This window comes from Oryctolagus cuniculus, chromosome 10 (assembly GCF_051225735.1).
Source record: "Oryctolagus cuniculus isolate XC-2025 breed Fujian yellow rabbit chromosome 10, ASM5122573v1, whole genome shotgun sequence".
In the NCBI taxonomy this organism is placed as follows: Eukaryota; Metazoa; Chordata; class Mammalia; order Lagomorpha; family Leporidae; genus Oryctolagus; species Oryctolagus cuniculus.
Genome location: NC_142876.1, coordinates 90,168,601 through 90,187,944, shown reverse-complemented (window position 1 = coordinate 90,187,944; position 19,344 = coordinate 90,168,601). Strand labels below are relative to the sequence as shown.

At 40.1% G+C, this 19,344-nt stretch overlaps 1 protein-coding gene across 1 annotated transcript in view; it reads right to left on the bottom strand.

The window, feature by feature from the left end:
- Positions 1–19,344, bottom strand: part of FHIT (fragile histidine triad diadenosine triphosphatase) — a 1,587,164-nt gene that overhangs the window by 1,396,571 nt on the left and 171,249 nt on the right. The gene's annotated exons all lie outside the window — the stretch shown is intronic.

Genomic DNA, 19,344 nt, shown 5'->3' with positions numbered 1-19,344 from the left:
AAGATTACTAACAAGAGCTATTAGGAAAGAGCCAAAACACTCTCACATGTCGTTTTCAGAAAAACAGACAGCACAGCATATCTGGACTGCAACCTAGCAATGTGCCTCAAATGTTTGCGACTTTAAAATTTCATTCCCTGATCTGTTCTACCAAAGACTATACGCAAGTAATAAAAATATGCCCAAAGACAGATCATATATGGATATTCATTGCATCATATGTAGATTTTATTTGTTACCTCCCATATGGAGAGATAGGGAAAAACAAATAAAGGACTTGTCAAACACATTTTGTTTTCTATAAAATGGATCACTACATAGTCATTAAAAATTATGTTCCTGAAGAATTATAGTTTATAAAAAAATGTACAAAAATATACATGATATATAACACAACAGCAAGATGTAAAACAGTAGAGTTTGCTTCCAGCATTTTAAGGCATATCTGCATATATATTTATATATCGGCATATTTTGTACATAGAACATGATCAATAAGTGTTTTAAATGTATAATGGTGTGTGGGGGTGTATATATAAGGACAAGGACAAAATACCCTAAAATGTTGAGTAGTTATGGCTAAATATGGGAATTACTGAGATGTTTATTTTCTTCCTTACATTCTTCTGTATTTTCAAAATTTCCTCAACGCATATGTGTTATTTTTAGGTTCCAAAAATATTATATTACCAGTTTGTGGGCTAAATAAACCCATTGCTGTTTTCCCTGGAGTATTCCAGTAGTACAATCACTCTGTTCTATATTTCTCCCTTTGCTTGTTCTCTCCCAAGATTCAGGGTTCTGAAGTCATAATCATTTGGATTCAAACTCTAGCTCTCTACTTTCTAACTCTAAGCTTGGATAAGATCATTCTCCTTTCTGTGTGTTGTGATTCTCAAATAGAAATTTTGGGACGACAAAATGGGAAGTGGCAAGTTGCTATGCAACAGTTCTCTCTCTCCCCCTTTCCTTCCTTCCTTCCTTCCTTCCTTCCTTCCTTCCATCCTTCCTAATGGGAACTGACTTTGCGATTTTGTTCAGGTAGTGACTTCCCATATCCAGAAACATGAGACTGGGACCTACAAGGACTTAGGCTTGAAGCTTACAATCTTCATTCTGGGTCTGGTGCTGTAGCACTGTGGGTTAAGGGGCACCAGCATCCCATATCAGAGTGCTGGTTAGAGTGCCTTCCGGCCATGTTTTTTTAAATTTTAATATACAGATTGTTTTTATTTTTGTAACTCTGACACATAAATAATTGGAAATGCATTATTTAACTTTCAAATAATTGATCTTAGAGACAATGTTGTTGATTTCAAACTTAATAATATTATTTCAAGATAGACTAGTCAACATGATGACAGTTTTTGGAAACTATATTAAACTTGTTTAAAGCCTGGCCTATGATCTCTTTTCGGTATACTTGCCATATGCAAGTAATAGAAAGTTCAATCTCCTGTTGGTGGGAATGATCTTCTATGAATATTGATTATGTCAAAGTGATTCAGAGTGTTGTTCAGATGTTTGGTGCTTTATTGAATTTTTAATCAATTTCTGATATTTTTTATGAGAATTCTCATTCCAACCTTATTACTAACCACATGACTTTGGCCAAGTTTTTGGATTTTTTCTGCCCCTTCTGGCCTCTTCTGATCCAGCTCCCTGCTAATGCACTGAGAAAGCATCAGAAATGGCCTGAATGCTTAGGTCCATGCCACTCACATGGGAGAACCATATGCAGTTCCAGGCTCCTGGCTTCAGCCTGGACCAGCCTGGCTGTTGCAGCCAGTTGCGGGGGCAAACCAACAGATGGAAAACAGTGCTCTCTCTCACTCTCTTTTTTTTTATTTTCTCTCTTTCTCCCCCCTCCCAACTCTGCCTTTCAAATAAATAAAATAAATCTTTTTTAAAAAATAAATTTTATTCTTCTTGTAAGAGATTGATTCGTTTGAAAGCCTCCTAGCAGTTGAGAGGTTAAATTGTTAAGAGAGCTTCAGAAATCCTTTTCTTGACACTTAAGAAAACAAACGACATGTGGAAAAATGGAAATTTCTTCCTCCTCCTGGCCTTTGGAAACTGCTATCTGAAGATATCTGAAAGCACAGGAGCCAGCCTGGAACCATCAGGGGACAAGACTGCAAAGAGTAAAGACGGGATTTTTTTTTTTTAGATTTATTTATTTATTTGAAAGGCAAAATTATAGAGAGGCAGAGGCAGGGGAGGGGGTCTTCCATCCGCTGGTTCACTCCCCAGATGGCCACAATGGCCAGAGCTGTGCTGATCCAAAGCCAGGAGCCAGGAGCTTCTTCCAGGTCTCCCACATGGGTGCAGGGGCCCAAGCACTTGGACCATCTTCTACTGCTCTCCCAGGCCATCATCAGAGATCTGGATAGGAAGCGGAGCAGCTGAGATTCGAACGGTGCCCATATGAGATGCTGGCACTGCAGGCAGCGGCTTTACCCATTATGCCATAGCACCAGCCCCAGGACCTGGGTTTTGATAATGTTGTTGCTGAGTCCTGGCATAGACTTGTTTTTAAATCTACATTTCACATTTGTGCTTAAGTCAGTTGAGCTGAGATTTCTGTTACTTCCATCTGAAAGTATCTGAAGTGATGCAGAAAGCAAATATGCCAAGTTCAGGACAAACAGCTGAGTTCAACACTTAAATGACCCCGAAGTTTTCCAGGAAAGACAAATGTTGCAACAGATGATATCCTGGTAAAAAGGAATTAATTCTAGTTCTTCTAAAACAACATGCTGAATAACAAAGACCTCTTTCAGCTCCTCCCTCCCTGTAGGCCTTGAACAACTGGCCAGAGGCCATACTTTTGTAAGACATTCTCTAGATAGAATAGGATGGATAGAGTGTATTCTATTAGATCAAAAGAAAGTATTTGCAACTTGAATATGCATGGGCTACATTAGCTGTGAGTCTTAATCAAGTAATGAAGACTGACAGCTTCCTTGGCCTATGCAGGTTGTACAGTAATAAAATATGCACATTTCTAAAAATGACATGGATAAGAGTCAAGGGACTGGGCAATTACTTTATTCAGTTCCATATCCCAGACCGAGCAACCTCCTTCTCCCATATCCTTGTGCATTTGATCATGATGGGGAATAATAAGCCATCCCGAGATATGCTTTAATCGTTTCTATTTCAGTGAAAAATAAAATACTGACTTTCTAAAGCTCAGAATATTATCTCTGATTTATGTCTAATAACCAAAAAAGATGTACAGGAGGGAACTTAAAATTATCATACCAGTAGTGCAAAGAATTCATGGTGTTCAAGCTTTAGGAGGTTGGTTTGCATACTTTTTTTTTTAAAAGATTTATTTATTAATTTGAGAGGCAGAGTTACAGAGAGGCAGAGGCAAAGAGAGAGAGAGAAAGGGATCTTCCAACTGCTGGTTTACTCCCCACATGGCCACAATGGCCAGAGCTGGGCCAGTCCAAATACAGGAGTCAGGAGCTTCTTCCGGGTCCCCGGCGCAGGTGCAGGGGCCCAAGCATTTGGGCTACTATCTACTGCTTTCCTGGGCAATGGCAGAGAGCTAGATCAGAAAAGCAGCAGCCAGGACTTGAACCAGCACTCACATTATTGCCAGCACTGCAAGTGGCGGCTTAACCTGCTATACACCACAGTGCCAGCCGCCTGTGTGCTTCTTTTTAAAGATTGCTCCCCATCCCAGAGTGTGGTACTCGATAAGGGCTAACAGAACCCTGCTGGCCCTATTCCTATGTGTCATCCTGCCGCATTTCCAGTTAATGGCAGGACTGTAATGACTAGTAATTTAAATAATGGAGGCTGGAGCAGAGGCAGCTATGAGGACACAATGCAGAAATTGCCACAGTTTATCAACATCCCTGGCACCCAGCTCTTCATTACCTCCTTGAATAGGGTCAAAGTTGTTAAAGTGATGCTCTAAATAGCGACTAAAACAAAGCAGCTGTTTATTCTTGATTTGGCATTGGGTATTTATAACAAACAAGTTACATTTTCCAGACACGGGTTATTAGACACAGAATGTAATTGATATTAACCAACTTTCAAGCTCCAGTAACTTTTTCTCACTACATGTCAGTTTAATTTAAAAAAAAAAAAAAAGCTTTAAAGTAGTGCATGCCAAATGGAAAACAAGGCAGGAACACACAAAAACCTTAAGCTTTGTATACTAAGTGAAAAACAACCACACCATTTATCTTACAGAACCCTTCAGAGGTTTGCTAGAAACTCAGAAGAGAAAAAAGTACTTTCTTTTTGAAAGGATACTCAAGTGATTTTTGGAAATGAGGCATTTCTCATTGTAATCTGCATTTTGTTCAGAGCTTGAACAGTATGGAAGACTGCCTAAAACTGATAATTATGCATCTACTGTACAGCAGCAGAGTTAAACAATAAGTGAACCATGATCCAAATTGGACCCATTTCTCTGTTTCATTTGGACATACTATAATGGCTGACTTAGTGCTTTAACATTTTTAAATTCTTTTCAACATTTGTAAATTGAGAGATTTCACAGAAAAGGCTGGAAGCTCCAATCCTACTGGCGCCACACTGCCACATGATAACAAATGGCTAGGGCTGATCAAGACTGCTCCCACTGAGTGGAGAATGCACTCAGTAATTTGCCTTAATCACACCACCAGATAGTCTCCCCATCTCTGAGACCGAATGTTAACATTTTGTGTTACTGGGTCTCAATCACAAGTGAAAATTAAAGGTGGGTTTAGGGGGCTTAATGTTTCAAGAAAAACGAAGAGATGATAATATTTATGGTAGTAAAGAATTTCTTACCTAACCCATTTTGCTCCGTCACAGAATCTTCCCAGCTGGTCTCCAAAGACATTGGAATGTGTGACCCTTTGTGAAAAGCCTCAAGCTAGACGTTCTATGAAAGGCATACTAGACATGTGGACAGCTAGGTTCAGTCTCAGATAAAATGTACACAGACAAGGAAGGTGGAAAAAGCAAGTACTACACTTGTATGAAAAACTAAGCTAATGGTAAGCATGGGATTGAGGGCAATGAAGGAGAAAGAAAGTTTCAATGTTCTACTAAAATTGTCTTGGCCCCTGGCTGTGCTCCTTTCAGGGAATAAGCCTGGCACAAAGGGAAGCTGCCTTCAATCTCTAAAGTCATCTGGACATTCTTGGTAGGAGCTGTGCATCCGCCCACTGCCCCATCTGGAGCTGCCCACTGACTTTATGATCCCTCTTCCTCTGCAAGAAGGCAAGAGCGCTATGAGGAATGTTTGTCTTTAATAAAAGAAATAAGCACACATAGACACAGAGAGAAAATATTATTTCATGGCACACATATAAGAGAATACAATCAGAAATAATTTTCTAGTAAAATGAAGAACCAAAAGTATTAGCACCTAACAAATATGAAATGGCAGAAAGTTACAAAGAGCATTGTGCAGAAACAAGCTAAATAAGGAAACACCCTTGAGAGAACCTAAAGAAGGAAAAAAGTCTTTTTCACTAAATCCCATAGTAAAAAGAAAAAAATAATCCAGAACTCACTCATACAACTAGGGAAATGTAAGCAGGAACCAGGAAGGAACGCATCTCATCACTTTCCTATCCTGTACAAAGTCCTACACATACATTTAGCACATTCTGACATTAAACAGTACTTCATATTTTTGTTCATGCATTCACTAAATATTTGTTCACTGTGTCCTATATGTGTCAAGCATCGCTACAGATGCACTGATTTAAAGACATGTTCTCCCTGCTGTCAAATTTTGAGTCTAACAAGGAGACATTCTGATGAAAATAATAATGAATATAAATATGACGGCAGTGTGATGTACTATGTAATAGGGATTGTGCTGAGCATTTTACATTACTTTTCAGTTAATCCTTCATAAGTTTCCCTCTGGCCAAGGTATTAGGATCTTCTTACAGAGAAGGAAGGCAAACAATAGAGTCAGTCATTGTCTAAAGTTATACAACTACAAGTGGAAGATCTGAGATGCAAACATTGCCTGTTCTCCACACACCAAACCAAGAGATCATCTGCTACAACAACTCACACCAGCAACAATGGAGGCATGCCAAAAACAACAGATGCAGGGGGAAGACCCTTAAATGCTTTTTCATTTACAAAACACTTTCTCATATCAAAAAGTAAGCCTTCAGAATTCTTCAGCCCCAGAAGGTGGCATTGACAGAAAACACAATAGGCTTTCAGAATGCCTAAGTCAAGGTATGGATGAAAGAACTATAACTCACAGATGGAAGAACCTAGGAAAGACTAAGCCTTTCAGATCCAGAGGCAAAAGGAAAAGTGAGATCTCCCCATAACGTATCTATTGGGACAAACATGATGGGTATTAGATGGACTACACATGCCTCAGTCAATTTTGAATGTTTCTAAAAACAAATATACTATAAAACTTGTACCATATTCTCACACCAAAAGTCTGTCAAAAATAATGGAATTCATTAAAAGATGGTGGTGGGCTTTTGCAAAAGTAATCAAGATGCCTCTTAGGATGTCCTCAACCCACAGTGAACCACCTGTGTGGGAATCTCAGCTCTGTTCTGTATCCCAGCTTCCAGCTAATGCACACTCTCAAAAGCAGCAGCTGATGGTTCAGGTTCTTGGATCCATGCCATCCACATGAGAGACTTGGTTTGAGTTCCCAACTCCTGGCTTCGGCCTGGCCCAGTCTCAGCTATTTGTGGGCATTTAGAGAGGGGATTAGCCAATGGAAGATACTCCTTCCCCAGCCCCCTCTCTTTCTCCTGCCTTTTAATATATATATAATTATATATAATTAATTTATATTCTTTATATATTAATTATTAATATTATATATTGATTAGCTTATATTGATTATATATAATTAATATATAATTATAATAATAAACAATATTTTCTCTTTTTTTGACAGGCAGAGTTAGACAGAGAGAGAGAGACAGAGAGAAAAGGTCTTCCTTTTCCATTGTTTCACCCCCAAAATGGCTGCTACAGCTGGCGCGCGCTGCGGCCGGTGTGCGCTGTGCCGATCCGAAGCCAGGAGCCAGGTGCTTCCTCCTGGTTTCCCATGCAGGTGCAGGGGCCAAGCACTTGGGCCATCCTCCATTGCACTCCCGGGCCACAGCAGAGAGCTGGATTGGAAGAAGAGCAACCGGGACTAGAACCCGGGTGCCGGCGCCACAGGCAGAGGATTAGCCAAGTGAGCCGCAGCGCCGGCCAAACAATATTTTCAAAAGTAAATAAGCAAATAAAAATAAGAATCACTTATTTAATATATTTATTATATAGTCATCCTGCATATAGTTTCTAATCTCCACAAGACTATGAAGTAGAAACCTATAAAACAAAAACGTATTGGGCTAAGAGAGGTGAAGTGATTTATCCAAAGCAAAACTTGTAGTAAGTGGTAGAAGCATGATTTCAACTTCCCACAACAGTATGACTCGAGAAGCAATACTATCTACCTTACATGAAAGGGAAAAGTGTCAGGCCAAATTGCTCTGCAAATATTCACCATACCTCTTTTCAGTCTGCATTCATTGATTCAAAAACAATTAATTCTGCAAATACAAAGAACATATATCTATCTTCACACATCTGAGAAGTCTATCAAGGAGACAAATGTATAAATATCTAACCAGTATTTACTAGCAGGACAAATGAGTCTAATTGTGTTTATCATTTAAGCAAACTCTATATAAAGTCAGGCATTTTGGTGGTTGTGAACACTCACACACCTGGAACACAGTTTGGAACCGACAAGCATTTGTTAGATACAGGGATAAATAAAGACAGCCACACTTAAGGGAGTACAAAGTTAAGACAGGATTAATTCTTTCTGGTGTATATCAAAGAAAGCCTCCCAGAGTAGTGCCATGGAATTAGACCTGGAAAACTGCGTGACGTGAGGACAAGTAAGAAATGAAGTGACAGGGGTTGGAGGTCAAGGGATCAGGGTGAACAGAGATGTGGTAGCATGGAAGTTCACAAAGCACCTAGAGTGCTGGAAATGGGACCAAGGAGAAAATTAAAGTCAGAAAGACAATATGGCACCACTTTCCACAGAGCCATCATCTCGTGTTAAGAAACCTGGGCAGCTACCCCAGACAGAATGAAAAACTGTGACAGCTTTTGGCAACACTGCACCTGACTTAAATCCTTCTATGGCTTCCCATTTAGATAAAAATGTTTAACGTAGTTTATAAATCCCTGTGGAACTCTGCCCCCATCCCAGCTCTACAGTGGACCTTACTCCTTCAGCCCATGCCTTTCCATGGGCTAGTCCATTTGCCCGGAAGCAGGTCCATCAGTCTCCACTTCCTTTCAGCAGGCTTGCTCCTACCACCCAGCTCAAAAAGTTTCACTCAAACACTACTGGCCTCCAGAGAGCCTCACTGGACCCGCTTCGATCTGGGTTCCTTACATCCAACCCTTCACCCATCTCACAACAGAGTACGAGGTTTCTTTCTTCTCTCCCCCATCATTACCATCTCTAAGGACAGGCCCTGTCTTTATTACATTTCCAGGATCTCACAAATATCCTGGCACATAGCAAGGACTTAATATATGCAAAAGGGGACCTCAAAAAATGTGTGGAAAGCGGAATTCAAAAATCTTTAAACTCATACACAGTTTTTCCATGATATGTATTTTTCATAAACTTTTTGAAGACCTCCTTATATCTTGCAAGTAATTATTAGTTAATGAAATGAGCAACTGACCGGCAGGCAGATTGATTATGGTAAAATGATAGAATTAAGTAGAACTATCAAAAGCCATTGCCATGTCCATTGCAGTAGTCACATTGCTAAGTGAAGAGAGTAGAACCACTAGTTGATCAAAAGACAGCAAGTCAGAAAAAAAACAGAGCCAGCGGGAAATTGTTGGAGAGATCACAATTCCGTGGAAGCCATTAGCATGCAACACTGGGTAATGTGATTTTCATGACAGACAGATTTATTATTACTTCTAAATATATAAATCCCAGGTTATGCTTTACAGCTAACCTAACAACTTGATATATGTGTCTGACATCCCATCTTAAAATCAGATTCCAGCTTCTAATTAATTTTTATTCACCCATCACTCTAACTAAAGAGGCAGAAAATCTCAGTGGGATAAACAACAGGCAGGATATTTGTTGTTCTTAACTCTGTGGTACATTTTCCCACTGAAACAATGGAGGGGTTTTTTTTTTCTCTGTAAAAAAAGGCACAGTAGCCATTTCCTAGGACTCCGGTGGAACACAGGTGGAGAATATCATACTGGAATCTGATATGCACTATTTAACTGAAGAAAACAATCAAGGGAGGCCGACTCTGTGGCAGAGTACCTTTGGTATCAGCATCCCATATGAGCACCGGTTAAAGTCCTGGCCTTTTTACTTCCGATCCAACTCCCTGTTAATGCATCTGGGAAAACAAAGATGGCCCAAATCCTTGGGGCCCTGAACCCACATGGAGACCTGGAGAAGCTCCTGGCTCCTGGCTTTGGATTGGCCTAGTTCTGACAGCTTTGGCCATTTGGGGAGTGAACAAGTGGATGGAAAATACATCTCTCTCTCTTTCTCTCTCTCTCTCTCTCTCTCCCTTTCTCTCCCACTCTGTAATTCTGCCTTTCAAATAAATCCATGAATCTTTAAAAAAAACAAAACAAAACCATTGCAGATCCTTCACTCCTAGCCTCCACCCTTGTCTCCCAGCAGAAATTAAAATGACATCAGGATCTAGTCAGCATAAAGATTGATCTTGCTTAGGGATACCGCATATCTCACTTTCTCCAATAGTCTCTTTCTTAAATAACTTTTAAAGCTGAGTTGCAAACTCCACAAAGACCTCATTGTAAACTAATAATAATGTTCATAAAAACTGAAAATAGCAGCAAGTTTTTTATATAATCTCAACAGCATTCATAATTCACTCATATTTAGATACACTGTTAACAGTGCAAAGTGGTACAGTCATAGCTAAGAAAAATTTTAAGTTCATTTATTTAAAATAAGCATTCCGTGAATCTATACTTTTATAATCATAATATACATATATATGTGTACATATACACAATTTTAAGGTAATTTCTTCCACTCGTTTTGTTCCAAAATATTTAAGTTAATATGTGTACCACACGATCACGTTAGGGTAAAGAGCTGTTTTCATTCAATTTTTAATAACTTTTAATATTAAGTTCTCACTATATCAGATATTGTTCTCAACATGTTAGATGCATTAAGTCATTTCCAAAGTCTATCAGATATCACCATTTTCTCCATGAGATATTTGAGGAAACTACGCACAGAGGTTTAAAAAGCTGCTTGCACTCACAAAAGCCAGTAAGTGGTATAGTCGAGACTTCCAGTGAGGCAGATAGCTAAAGTTCTACCGCCTTGATCTTAACCCATATATTGCCTCAGGGATTTAAGGGAATATTGGTAAATGAATAACAATATAAATGGCCAGCTGTATTTGCCAAAGACATTGCTACAAACTGCAGCCAAACTCATATTGAGAATATTTAGTGTTTCCGGCCTTTTGCAAAATGATTTTAAAAATTCAAGAACTAAGCTGTTTAGCTGCCACAGACTAGCAGATGGAATACATTCAGCCAAGAACCTTGCCCAATGGACATCATGAATTACAAAGCCCGGCATTTTTGATTCACAATACATGGTGAAAATACAGAAATAAAGAAAAAGATATGCAAAACCCCATCCTCTCTCTTTTGTTACTACTACATCACTTTTTTAGTTTGTTAAAGAGTCATTTATTTTGAAAGGCAGAGTTACACAGAGAGAGGAGAGGCAGAGAGAACCATCTCCTGGTTCACTCACCAACTGGCCACAAGGAGCTGCACTGATCTGAAGCCAGGAGCCAGGAGCTTCTTCCCGGTCTCCCATGTGGCTGCAGGGACCAAGGACTTGGGCCATCTTCTACTGCTTTCCCAGGCCATAGCAGAGAGCTGGATAGAAAGTGGAGCAGCCAGGACTTGAACCAACGCCCATATGGGATGCCGGCACTGCAGGCGGTGGCTTTACCTACTATGCCACAGTGCTGGTCCCACCACTACATCATTTTTTTTTTTTTTTTACAGGCAGAGTGGACAGTGAGAGAGAGAGACAGAGAGAAAGGTCTTCCTTTGCCGTTGGTTTACCCTCCAATGGCCGCCGCGGAGGCGCGCTACGACCGGCGCACCGCGCTGATCCGGTGGCAGGAGCCAGGAGCCAGGTGCTTTTCCTGGTCTCCCATGGGGTGCAGGGCCCAAGCACTTGGGCCATCCTCCACTACACTCCCTGGCCACAGCAGAGAGCTGGCCTGGAAGAGGGGCAACCGGGACAGAATCTGGCGCCCTGACCGGGACTAGAACCCGGTGTGCCGGCGCCACTAGGCGGAGGATTAGCCTAGTGAGCCGCGGCGCCGGCCTCACTACATCATTTTTAAATCCCTAGTGCCTATCTAATTTATTTAATGGTGTGAAAGATGCATTATCACAGTTGTGCACAGCTATGCACACACGTACATATACCCTATATACACCAGAATAATTCTGTGCTCAATTTGTCTTCAGCTGAGTCCTAAAAGCATTAATAAATGGATTCACAGGGATGGGTACTGTCTCACGTCAGCATAAGCCATCGCTTCAGATGCCTACATCCCATTCTGGAGTGCCTGGTACAAGTCCTGGCTATTTTTGCACTTCTGATCCAGCTTCCTGATAATGTGCCTGGGAAGCAGCAGATGACTGCACAAGTACTTCAGTCCCTGCCACCCACATGGGAGATTCAGATGGAGTTCTTGGCTTCTCTCTTTGGCCTGGCCCAGTCCCACTGCTGTTGCAGGCATCTGGGAAATGAACCAAGAGATAGATAGATGTCTCTCTCTCTCTCTCTCTCTCTCTCTCTCTCTCTGTGTGTGTGTGTGTGTGTTCCTCTCTGTCACTCTGACTTTCAGTAAGTAAACAAAACTTTAAGAAAGATGTAGTCACAAAATGACAAAAAGTGTACTCACTTGCCCTTTGGGATACATAATACCACTCCACATAAACAAAACTGTGTATCTCACAAATGTGTATCTTCCTACAAATGCAAATTTCAGTATGCGAAGTATTTTTATTTCTTTACCAAAAAAGTTTGATAGACATGCCATATATGTCAGTAACTGCAATAAGCATTTGAAATAAATAAAATTTTTAGTTAAAATTATTCCCAAATTCTTTTTTAAAAAGATTTATGTATTTATTTGCAAGTCAGAGTTACACAGAGAGAGGAGAGGCAGAGAGAGAGAGGTCTTCCATCCGATGGTTCACTCCCCTTTTGGCCGCAATGGCTGGAGCTGCGCCAGTCTGAAGCCAGGAGCCAGGGGCTTCTTCGGGCTCTCCCATGTAGATGCAGGGGCCCAAGGACTTGGGCCATCTTCTGCTGCTTTCCCAGGCCAAGCAGAGAGCTGGATCAGAAGTGGAGCAGCTGGGTCTCAAACTGGCACCCATATGGGATGCCGGCGCTTCAGGCCAGGACGTTAACCTGCTGCACAACAGAGCCAGCCTGCCCAAATTCTTGAAGTATTTCTTTTTTTCTTAAATGAGTTAATACTGGAGTAGAAATCAAACAAGTATTTAAATGTACACACAACGCAATCATATTACAACTAATCTATATGACTGATCTGTAAATTTTAGAACATTGTAATAGTCATTTTTGGGCCGGCGCCGCAGCTCACTAGGCTAATCCTCCACCTTGCGGCGCCGGCACACCAGGCTTTAGTCCCGGTCGGGGCGCCAGATTCTGTCCTGGTTGCCCCTCTTCCAGGCCAGCTCTCTGCTGTGGCCAGGGAAGTACAGTGGAGGATGGCCCAAGTACTTGGGCCCTGCACCCCATGGGAGACCAGGATAAGTACCTGGCTCCTGCCATCAGATCAGTGCGGTGCGCCGACCACGGCGGCCATTGGAGGGTGAACCAACAGCAAAGGAAGACCTTTCTCTCTGTCTCTCTCTCTCTCTCACTGTCCACTCTGCCTGTAAAATAAAATTAAAAAAAAAAAAAACCTCTCTCTCTCGCTGCCTCTCCTCTCTCTATGTAACTCTGACTTGCAAATAAATAAATAAATAAATCTTTTAAAAAGTCATTTTTGGAATCCAGCACTATTTAGTCAGTTTTATCAAAACATTTAATTACAAAATAAGACCTATGATGTTCAAATGGCACTGTACAAAAATAACCAAATCTTTTGCACAAAGCCATTCAATATACCACCCAAGGTCTGTTTTTTTTTTTTTTTTTTTTTGGGCCTACTCAGTTCTAAAATAGTTTCTCTGGCAACACTGCATCTGCCCTTCCTCCTCTTTGCCCTCAAAATTATTAGAACATAATGTAGTCCTTTCATGAGATTTAGGAAAATATTATTGAAATGCATGAGTCAAAATGCAGAGATAAAATAGAACTGGGAGAAAAGGCAAGTTTTTAAAAAATGAAAAATCAATTACTATTTTTAATAAGTAGAAACAGCTTTTGTGCTAAGAAAAGAAAAATTGCCCAGAGACAAAATAGATGTTCAATATTATAGTGTACTAATGAGTACATTTACATGTAATTTTCTGAAATTTATGTCCAAGACTAACTGCAAGTAGAATTTAATATCAATGAGTTTACAAAATCTATTCGTTTTTCCTGTAATCATATTGAATATTTAAGGTGTTTGATTAGGCTTGATTATTTTTCAGCACAAACAGCCCAGACAGCTCTGAAAGTGATGGATTAGTGAGTGGGGTATTTCCCACCACTAAGGAAACATTCCTGGCTGCAGCAGTAGGAGGAAGCACAGTGAGGAAGTTTATTCCAGTTCACACACTTGCCACCGAATGACATCAGGAGAGAAGGCCAGAGAAGGCCTTGCCAAAGCACTGTTGCAACAAGAGGAAGAAGCAGAGATGCAGACTTAGTAGGACTTTGCTGCCTCCCAGCTCACAGCTCCTCTCTCTAATTCAAGGCATCCTAGAGAGAAGCCTCCGACAAGGATTCATCTCCCACATCTCCCATCATCACAAAAGATGCAGGCACCAGCAAACCCCCCAATACTCAGAATTGAGGAACAGAAAGCAAAATGGAGCTGATGTGCACCAGCTCTACTACCTTGTTCATATTTCCTAAGCATATTAAAATACAGAGGCTGCATCTCCAGGGTTCCACACCCAACTATGCCCTCAAGGTGGAAAAAAAAAACAAGAAGGGACATGTTAAGGATTCCCACCAACCTGCACTTCCTGCTGCCACTCTTTGGAATAATTCTAAGGATGACTGTGAGCCTGTATATTCTTAGTTGGTAAAGAAGATTTAGGTGACTTCTTGCTGAAAACAGAACGAGAAATAAAATGCTCTAAGAGCCTAATCCTAGATGCACTGTTTCTACTGCCTGGCCCAATCCTCGATGCATTATGTTCTATTGTCTGCTCAAAACATCATCACAGCATTAACTAAAATTTCAATCTGACTTGATGATCCATATATAATTCAGGTTGTTCAATTCAGCGTACCATCCACCCAAACAGTCCTTTCTCTCAGGCTCCTGGTAGAACCCTTCCTGGTATAATCCTTTTTGCCAGTTTCCAGCAGCAGTAGGCAATCTTCCGTGCTCCTTGCAATATAATCCCTTCGATCCCTGTCTCTGTGAGGCATTCTCCCCTCATGTGTCTGGGTCTCTGTCTCCTCTCCTCTGTCTATAAACCAATCACATTGCAAATTAAGGATCCACCCTATTCCACTATGGCCTCACCTGAACTCATTACATCTGCAATGACGAAACTTTCAAATAAGGCCACATTCTAAATTAATTCTAAATTGGGATTTCTAATATCTTTTGGGGGCCACACAACTCAACCAATGACACTTCCATGTCGAATCAATCACCAAGTTATGGGCTGACTGCCTCCTAAATTCCTTTCAAATCTCTCTAGTTCTTTCTATCTCCACAACTATACTCTGAATTCCCTATGGCCATCTCACCTAGATAACTGTGGGAGAGCTCCCTGAATCGTCCCTTCATTTTTGTCTTCACTCTCTAGTCTCAAAAACACAGGGCCTGCGCTGTGGCATAGCAGGTTAAGCTGCCACCTGCAGTGTTGGCATCCCATATGGGTGCCAGCACATATCCCTGGTTGCTCCACTTCTGATTCAGTCCCCTACTCAAGTATTTAAATGTGGGACACCTGGAATAAGCTCCTGGCTCCTGCCTTCAGTCTAGCCCTGCTATAGCCATTGTGGCCATTTGGGGAGTAAAACCACCAGATGGAGGAATCTAAAAATAAATAAATAAATCTTTTAAAAAACAGAATATGTTCATTGAAACATAACATACATAAAAGTGTGTAAGGCACAAGAAATTTTCAGAGTGTATGTATCGATTTAACTGCCATCCAAATTAAGAAATATTATCAACATTTCAGAAGCACACTTCATACTCCTTCCCAATTAATTTGCCCTGCTTCAGTCTAAAAGGGACCATTATCCTGACTTTCAAGAACCCAGATTCATTTTATATGGTTTGTGATTTTATATGAATGGTACCATACCATGCATACCCTTGTGTATTTGTCTTCTTCTGTTAGTGACTCATCCTTGCTATAGCAACTAGAAGTGATTGATTCATTTCTTGTTGCCTTTTTTTTTTTTTTTTTGACAGGCAGAGTGGACAGTGAGAGAGAGAGACAGAGAGAAAGGTCCTCCTTTTTGCCGTTGGTTCACCCTCCAATGGCCGTCGCGGCCGGCGCGCTGTGGCCGGCGCACCATGCTGATCCGATGGCAGGAGCCAGGTACTTATCTTGGTCTCCCATGGGGTGCAGGGCCCAAGCACTTAGGCCATCCTCCACTGCAATCCGGGGCCATAGCAGAGAGCTGGCCTGGAAGAGGGGCAACCAAGACAGAATCCAGCGCCCCGACCGGGACTAGAACCTGGTGTGCCAACACCGCAAGGCGGAGGATTAGCCTAGTGAGCCGCGGCGCTGGCCCATTTCTTGTTGCTTTATAAAATTTCATTGTATGAATACATCCTTTTAGTTATTCATTCTGCTATTTTTGGCCATTCAGACTGAATCCTATTTGGGAAACTACTAAAAATAACATACCTATAAATGTTCTCACCTTTTTTTGAGCATATATCTTGTACGGTTGTGGAATCACAGCCCCTGTGATTGTTCAACATCAGTAAATATTCAGTAGTTTCCTAAGGTGACTGTATGACTTTTCCACCCCATAGCACAGTATGACAATCCCAGTTGCTTGATATCCTTCTGGATACATAGTCTTATTTTTATAGGTGTCCAGTGGTCTTACGACGTTTCTTTATCTTTCATGACTAATAATGATAAGGACACTTTCACAAGCTTATTAGCCATTGGATATCCTTCTCTTGTGGAGGACTTATTGAAATCCATTGCCCATGTTTCCACTGGGTTACTTCTTTTTCTTAGTGATTTTAGGAGATATTTACATCATCTGGATACTAGTCCTTTTTCAGATACATTGCAATTATCTCCATCCTCTGGCTTGTGTCTTCTCTCAGTTAGTGGCATCTTTGGTACAAAATCTTTCAATTTTAGTGTTGCGATATATTTTTTTTTGCTGGAGAAGTAGTCAGCTATCCCAGAATCATGACAATCTTCTACTATGTTATCTGTGAGATGCTTTATTGTTTTGCTTCTCACATTCAGATCAACAATCCAACTGAAATTTATTTTTGTTCATGATATGAGGATGCAATCTAGGATTATTTTCCCCTGCATTGATACCCAGTGATTCAGCACCACTTAATGAAAAGAGAAGCCTTCTCTCACTGCTCTACAGTTCACCATTCTCAAAATGAAGTAGCTCTATAAGAGTGGTTCTATTTCTGAATTCTCTGCTTTGTTCCATGGATCCATTTAGTTATCCTTGTGCAATACCACGTTATATTATTTGCTGTGCCTTCAAAATGTATGAAGTCCTCCAACTTTGCTAGGATTCTTCTTCAGAATTATCTTATCTATTCTTGGCCCTTTGTATCCTGGTATTTTGATGAGCATTGCATTGAATTTGGAGACAGCTGACCTCGTAACCATATTAAGTCATCTGATCTGTAAATATATTTTATCCTTCTGCCTACCTGGATCAACTTTAGTTTCTTTCAAAAATATTCTGTACCTGTCTCCACAAAGGCCTAATATATCTTTTATTAAACATATTCCTATGTTTTTAATATTGTAAGCTATTTTACCTAATAACTTTTAAACAGTTTTATTGAAGGAAAATTTACAAGCCATAAATTTAATCATTTAAGTATATCGCTTAATGAGTTTTAGTAAATTTATACAGTGTGTAACCATCACCTTAAGTAGTTTCAGAACATTATTTCAACCCAAAATTCACCTTATGCACTCTGTAGTTAATGACCATTTTCACACCAGGAAACAATATATTTGCTCTCCATTTCTATAATTTTATGTTTTGTATAAATTTCATAAAAATAGAATCACACAGTATAGAATCTTTTCTGCCTGGATTCTTTCATTACCAAAATGTTTCAGAAGTTTATCCAAGTCATTTCACTTATTAGCAGTTCATCCCTTTACAATGTTGAATAGTATTCCCTTATATAAAAATTCCAATTATTGTTTATTCATTTGCTTAGCTGGTAGATATTTGGATTGCTCCTAGCTTGAATTATAAATAACATTGCTGTGAACATTCACATACAAGTTTTTGGGTGGACATGGTTTCATTTCTCTATGAGTTTTCATTTTAAGGTCTTGAAATGGAATTGCTAGGACGTAAGATAAGTACATGGTTAACTTTTTCAAAAAGTACTACAGGGGCCAGCGCTGTGGCGTAATGGGTAAAGCCACGGCCTGCAGTGCCAGCATCCCATTTGGGCACTGGCTCGAGTCCCAGCTGCTCCACTCCCGATCAAGCTCTCTGCTATGGCCTGGGAAAGCAGTAGAAAATGGCCCAAGTTCTTGGGACCCTGCATCCACAGAGGAGACCTGGAAGAAACTCCTGACTCCTGGCTTCAGATCGGTGCAGCTCCGGCCGCTGGGGTCATCTGGAGAGTGAACCAGCGGATGGAAGACCTCTCTCTCTCTCTCTCTCTTTCTCTTTCTGCCTCTCCTTCTCTGTCTCTGTAACTCTGACTTTCAAATAAATAAACAAATCTTTTAAAAAAAGTACTATACTGCTTTCCTAACTAACTGTACCATTTACAGCACCACTAAGAGTGTATAAGGTTTCTCCACAGTTTCACCAACATTTCTTAATACCTATCATTATTTAGTAGGATGAAACTGGGTATGAATTGGTATTCCACTGTGATTTACAATAATATTTCATATTATTCTCCTCAGAATTTGCATTTCCTGGTGATGACGAGCATTTTTTCATGTGATTATTTGCCATTGATATAGGTTCTTTGGTTTGTTTTCTTGCAACTGACTTGTTAACAACTATATTATTATTGACTTATTAATAAATCTAAGAGTTGTTAATATATTTAAACATTTGATCCCATTCTGTGACTTGTCTTTTCATTGTCTTAATAGTAACCTTGAAAGAACTAAAGGTTGGGAATTTTACAAACCCAATTTATCTTTTCTTTTTATCTCTTGGAGATCTTGTTTTGCTCTTCTATGTAAGAAATCTTTGATAACTGTAAAATCATAAAAATTTTCCTCTATACCTTCTATGTTTTCATCTAGAAGTTTTAGTGCTAATATTTTAGTCTATAAATCTTTCCATGTTAATTTTCTAAATATAGTAGGTTAATTTGGGGATAAACATATCCAACTGTTCCCTTTCATATTCTTCAGAAAGATCATTTAATAATATTTTATAGTTGTGTGTTATACTGAATTCATTTTAAATATTATCATAATATTTCATTTTTAAATTCTTTGTTGCTGGTACATACAAATACAATTAGTTTTATATATTGATTTCATATCCAGTGAACTTGTTAAATTCATTTGTTAAGTTTACACAATTTGGTCCACCGTTGTGGATAGAGGGTTAAGCTACCACTTGTGACACCAGCCAGCATTCCATATCAGAGTACCAGCTGGAGTCCTGGCTACCCTACTTCCAGTCTAGCTTCCTGTTAATGTGCCTAGGAAGGCAGCAGAAGATGGCCCAAATACTTGTGCACCTGCCACGCATGTGGCAGACCTGAATGGAGTTCTGGGCTCCTGGCTTTAGCCTAATCTAGACCTGGCTATTATGTGGCCATATAGGGAATGAATGAACAGGTAGAAGATATCTCCCTCCTTCTCTTTCTCTCTCTCTCTCTCTCTCTCTCTTTCTCCCTCTCTCTCGTATGTGTGTACATGCACACTTGTCAG